Genomic DNA, 6037 nt, shown 5'->3' with positions numbered 1-6037 from the left:
GAACAAGCTTTTCCCCTGTGACAGCCCTTCAGATATTTAAAGAACAAGATCACAGGACCCTAGAGTTGGAAGGGGCCATCCAGGCGATCTAGTCCACCCCCTGCTCAATGTAGGGTCAGCCTAAAGCATCCCTGATAACGCATCCTCTGAGTCTTTTCTATGCTAAACCTACCTAATTTCCTCACCTCTTCCACATAGGACTTGTTTTCCAGATCCACATCTATGCTTCTTGCCCTGCTGTGAACCTGCTCCCATTCGTCTGCATACCAGTAAATTCCCAGTTTCATGGCCATGCTTCCAGTAGGCCATATATAAAAGAAATTTGCATTCCCAAAATAACTTTTGAGACCTTGGCAACATCAGCAGATCGCAGCGTTCATGTTCCGAGTTATCTATAAGCCACGAATACATGTCAAAACAGAAGCCATCTTGTTTGGTTAATGGCTCAGATTGGAACAGGAGCCAGATCCTAGAGCTACAGGGTTGTTACCTGAGTTGTTACCTGATCCAAGCCACTTCTGAAGCAAGCTTTCTAGAAATTAAGTGCAGGCAGACTAGCCTGTGCTGGCTCATGGTTTGTGTAACTCTTCTTCAAAGATCAAAGCACTGTACCTGTGGTTAGTTACCTAGGAGTGTGCCTCGGGGTTTTCTGGGACACGTTCCAGGATTTCAATCTAAGATTTTTTATCTCCAGTTAAATCATCCTTAGAGGCTTATCTTGGTACCCATCCACCTTCAGGTGTGAAGAGGGTGTGTGCCAGACTGTTGTGGTGTTAGGTTGGTAGACCTCTCTCCCAGGATTAACACAACTGGAATCTATGCTTTGGAGTTTTAAGTGCAGGTAAAATATTTTTATGACCTTTGGCAGTTTCTAAAAACTGGTTTATTGCTCTTGTTTTCCTTTTATTGCTCCTGCTACTATTATTATGCTTGTACTTGTTTGTTTGTTTATTGGATTTATAACCCACCACTCTCAAAAGCAGCTCGCGGCAGGTAACAACAATCCAAGAATAAAACCCCATAAAACCCCATAAAAACCCCAATCGACAATATTACAACCCGAAACAGATGGCAAAACTTCATATGGGGAAAGACCCCACGAGGACGGCATAGGGAGAGACCAACTTGCATCCAAGATGTCCGATGCTTATATCAAGGGGGAACCCGTACCACCTGCTCTAGCACTGGCCCTGACCATAGACCTGGCGGAAAAGCTCCGTTTTGCAAGCCCTACAGAAAGCAGAAAGCTCTCCGAGGGCCCACAGCAACTCTGGGAGCTCATTCCACCAGTTAGGGGCCAGGACCGAAAAGGCCCTGGCCCTGGTCAAGGCCAGGTGAGCATCCCTGGGCCAGGAATAACCAGCAGATTGGTACCAGCCAACTTGATTGTAAGTTAATATTATCATTATTTTTTCCTTCTGCAATTGACTGTGAGCCACCTCAAGACCTGCAATTGGGCTTTTGCTCATTCTGATTTCTCTTGCAGATAGGTTCCTGTTTCTTTGGGGGTGGGGGTGGAGGATGGAGTTCCTGTTCCATCCATGTTTTGCCCCCTCTAGTGGTAGATAGCGTATCAGCCAAGTTTGTTTCCAACACATCTCCCTGCAGATTTACACTACAATTTTTTATGCCAGAAATAAATCGGTGTGATATTGAATCGACCACTAGAGGAAGCAAAAATGTATGTGGAAAGGGATGGGGGAGCCCTAAAGAAACAGGAACTCACCAGCAAATAAAATGAACTCTTTGATAGTTAGGGTGGAAATATATTTGAAATACTGGTGCACAAAGAAGTGCCAGGTGTGGCACAAAAAGGTATAATCATCCCATCTAGCAGAGTCATTGTGATAAACTAAGATTTACCACTGCCATTAATCTCGGGTTTCCCTCGTGGCCTTTTTGCTGTATTCAACATTTCCCCTCATATAATGGTTAGTTCTAATCAATGCACAATAAATCTGAAGCTCTAGGCCACACTATTCAGCCATGTTCTTCATGACCCTAAAACAGTGGCTCCATTTCCGGACTGTGCTGGGTGCCATGGTGACCCCCCCCCCTCAGTTGTTTTCCTAGAATTAATTTGCTTCTTCCCCAATAGTCTATAACCAATCTTGGCTTTTCGGTACTACCCTAGAGTCGGAGGTCCTTTGAAGGAACATAAGAGGCCTCATCCCATTCCAATGCAGCTGCCTCCAACATGGGAGAAAGCTTGGCTTGCAACTTCCTAAGCTTTCATGGGCACTCAAAATGATCTAAAACCTGACTGTGGCAGCCATTTTGTGACTGCTCCCACTCCCCCATGGCAACCATTTTGTCATGGCTTTCACTATCTATTCTCAAAATTCCAAAACGACCCAAAATCTCAGGAAGTTTTGGACCTCCAGCGGTTTTTGCCCTGCTATAGGTCAGAGAGGCAACTGACATTATGAGATTATATCTCTGAATTCAGAGCGAAGCCAACTTGCTTCAAGACACCACTAATATTGCTGTGATTTCCTTTTGGACCTTTCAAATACTTAAATACCTACTTCTGAATACAATACCTTTCCTTTGTGAGGGGAAACACCATCAAGTCATAGATGAATTCTGGTGACCCTGTAGGGATCGCAAGGCCAAAGGCAATCAAGAAGAAGAGCTGGTTTTTATACCCCAAGTTTCATTACCCGAAGGAGTCTCAAAGTGGCTCCAATCGCTTCCCTTTCCTCTCCCCATAACAGACACCCTGTAAGGTAGGCGAGGCTGAGAGAGCTCTGAGAGAACAGCTCTGTAAGAACACCTCTAAGAGGACTGTTACCCAGATCAGATAGATTTATTTCAGTCAGCAACCAGTACAAAATACAAAAAGAGTAAGAGACAATATAAGATTTGTTAAAAGTTCCAAAATACTTCATATGTTCAATAGATCTATCCTAACCCTTGTACATATTCAGCCTGGAACTTCTACATTCATTTGGTTGTAAATACAGCAATCAAAAAATCACTTGTTCAGTGTTCTCGATGTGACCATCCTGGCACATGCAAGTATGCTTCCTGGGGTGGAAGCTTATTACGTTTCCCCTCTACCCATGCTGAAGGGAGAGTATTGCAGTGCAATAATGTTAAATGTCCTTCTAAATTCAGAGTTGTCAATATTAGAAAGATAGGGCATCAAAGCTAATCTATTTAGAAGAGAGGTGTTGCTTAAAGAAATTCAAGTCTGTTACCCAAGGTCACCCAGCTGGCTGCATGTGGAGGAGCAGGGAATCAAACCCAGCTTGCCAGGTTAGAAGCTACAGCTCTTCACCAAGCTGGCATTCTACCCCAGGAGGTGGCTAGCAATGGCCTGCCTCTGTGGACTTCTCCAGTGGTTTCCCATCTGAGCACTAACCAGGACTGACCTTGCTCAGCTTCCAGGATCTGACAGCCTCGGACTAGCCTGGCCTATCTAGGTCGAGTCAGTTGTTCAGAGGTGGCTTGTCATAGTCCATGAAGTATCTGCAGGTTCAATCTGACACCAAACACCTCCAAGCACCGAACAAGAAATACAGACACAGCACAGCTTATATACACTTTGGTTACCTGCTGAAGAACCTGATTGGTCCTAAGCGGAGGCAGTTTATTGGTCCATTTAGAGAATTCAAAGATATGTTCCAATTGGCTGTGATTGTGCAGTTCTCAAGCACTCATTTGCATAAGGTTTGATGGCAAGCATTGTCCGCAGTCCGCCTCTGCATAGCAACACCTGAACTTCCTTGGTGGTCTTCTATCCAAGTTCTAACAAGAGCCAACACGGCTTCATTTCCAAGGTCTGATGCAATCGAGCTAGCCTGGGCTTAGGAACAGAACACTGTTTCCGTGGTTTCACCAATCATTGAAAATGAAAATTTTGAGAGCTTTTTAGGAGTTAATTGGATTTCCCCCCCCCCCTTCTACGAGCCCTTTTAAAATGCTGGAGTGAGCCAGCCGGTCCCTGATGAGCCGGAGTATGGTGGTGTCAAATCTCCATCTGAATAGGTGTTAATGTTGGGCTACCTTCTGAGAACATAGCGTTGCGTGCCAGGTCTTCATTTATTCCCTCCTGTGGTCAGCAGCTCTTCTCAGCTCTTTTGCCGGAAGAAGCTTTTCCTTATGGCAGCCTTCCTCATTCTTTTTTTGACCTTTGAGAAACCCCTGGAACATCCTTCAGGCTTCCAGAAGCCCCCAGAAGTAACGTCAGCAGGCCACACCTTCCTGCCATTCCCCCAGAAGTCACATATCATCAGAAGTGACATCGGTCCAGCACCCCCATGCCAGAAACGGCCCAGTGGCCTACTCTGCTGGGCCGGAACAGGACCGAGGCTAGCCTCCGCCACTCCATGGCCCGGCCACCACACCGCTGGGGAAGCCTTCCTGGCCTTGGCATTTGCCTGTCCCCTTTGCTAAGCTCCAGGCGGTGAGAAAGGCAACTCTCACACGCCACTTGGCTGGCTGTTGTGGTTGCATGGCTCAGTGGGCTGGTTCATGAGGGCCAGCCATGAGCCAGCACTCCACTTCCCTCAGCTTGTCTGGGGGTGGCAGAAATTGGGATGCTGGGGCAGGGATTTGGGCCCACTTTCTCACACATTGAGGGGTGTTCCCCTTTTGGGGAGCAAAAGCCCCAGTGATGCCCCCCATCCACCCACATTTGTGCTGCCCCTGCACTTCCCTTTCCTCCTCCTCCTCAATGAATAAAAAAAGGCAGGCCAGGCTTCACGAAGCTACCCGGCAGAAACAAGCCGCTTTGGTCCTGCACCCTAGAGCAGGGGTAGTCAACCTGTGGTCCTCCAGATGTCCATGGACTACAATTCCCATGTCTCCCACCCACCCCCAATGCCAGAAACAGCTCAGTGGCTTACTCTGCAGGGCTGGGGAAGGCATCTGCTGTGCTGTGGCACCCTGCCTCTCCCCCCCCCCCCACACACACAATTAAGTTAAAACGAGAGTCCTTACCGCTCTGGACTCCAGTCACTACCATGCCTGACAAGCCTGAGCCAACAAGACTTTTCTGTCCAAGGATCCTGGCCTTTCTGCACTCTCCAGGTCTATCACTGGCCATTTGTGTGTGTGTGTGTGGGGGGGGGGTTTGACATAACCATATATGGTCATATCCTTATTCATGGTTCCTCTATATATTTGTGAAACAGCCTGGGGGGTGGAACATGTCCAGCTGTCCAAGTTGGAATAGGGCCAATCAGGGTACAGCCAGCAAAGCTGGCTGCACTCTGATTGGCGCTGCCCCAGCAGCTCCCGCCCTCCGTCCCTGGACTCTAGCCTCTTTTCTCCCAGATGCGCCTCAGTGCCTGGAGCCAGCAGCAGGTCAGTGGAGAGGGCCCTGGGCAAAAGGTTGTGATGGAGGGCCTGCTAATGAGGGCCTCTTGGCCTGCTAGGCTGGGCCTGCTAACAAGGGCCTCCTGGCCTGCTAGGCAGGGTCTTTTAACAGCGGCCTCCCAGCCTGCTGACTGCCTGTTAAGGAGCTCTGTCCCAGGCCTGCTAATGAGCTGGCCAGCTCCTGCCCACCCTACTTGATCAGGCTGCGAGCTGCAGCCCAAAGCCACCTTAAGCTGCCTGACTAGGGGCCCGGGGAGGGGGCCCTTTTAAGGCCTGTTCTTAGGAACGGGCGTTGAAGCTAGTTACCTAATAATACTTTAAAATTAAAAAATAATTAATTCAACCCCCACCCATACAGAGAAACCCTTCTTGGGCCATTAAGAAACCTCTGGGTTTCACAAGACCTCCGTTGAGAAAGTCTGGCTTGTGAGAACTCTCTTCCATGCCAGTCTGAAATGAGAATCCCACTCAACATGTAATTGCTCCCATCTGACTCTTACCCCCTTGTGAGAGACATTCCCCTCAAGACGCCTCTTCATGTGAAGTGCTTCTCCGTTAAAGCACAATAAACACAGCTGAATTAATTGTCTGAGGACACAGTCATTCAGAACATCTGGAACAGCTTTTCCCAGCAGTTTTTTTCTTTTAAACCTACACAAAAGTTAAAGCAAAAATGTTATACTTTGGCACATTGTACCTGAGGGCTCCCAGA

The sequence above is a fragment of the Paroedura picta genome, chromosome 1 (assembly GCF_049243985.1).
Source record: "Paroedura picta isolate Pp20150507F chromosome 1, Ppicta_v3.0, whole genome shotgun sequence".
In the NCBI taxonomy this organism is placed as follows: domain Eukaryota; kingdom Metazoa; phylum Chordata; class Lepidosauria; order Squamata; family Gekkonidae; genus Paroedura; species Paroedura picta.
Note: the sequence above shows the minus strand (reverse complement) of the source record.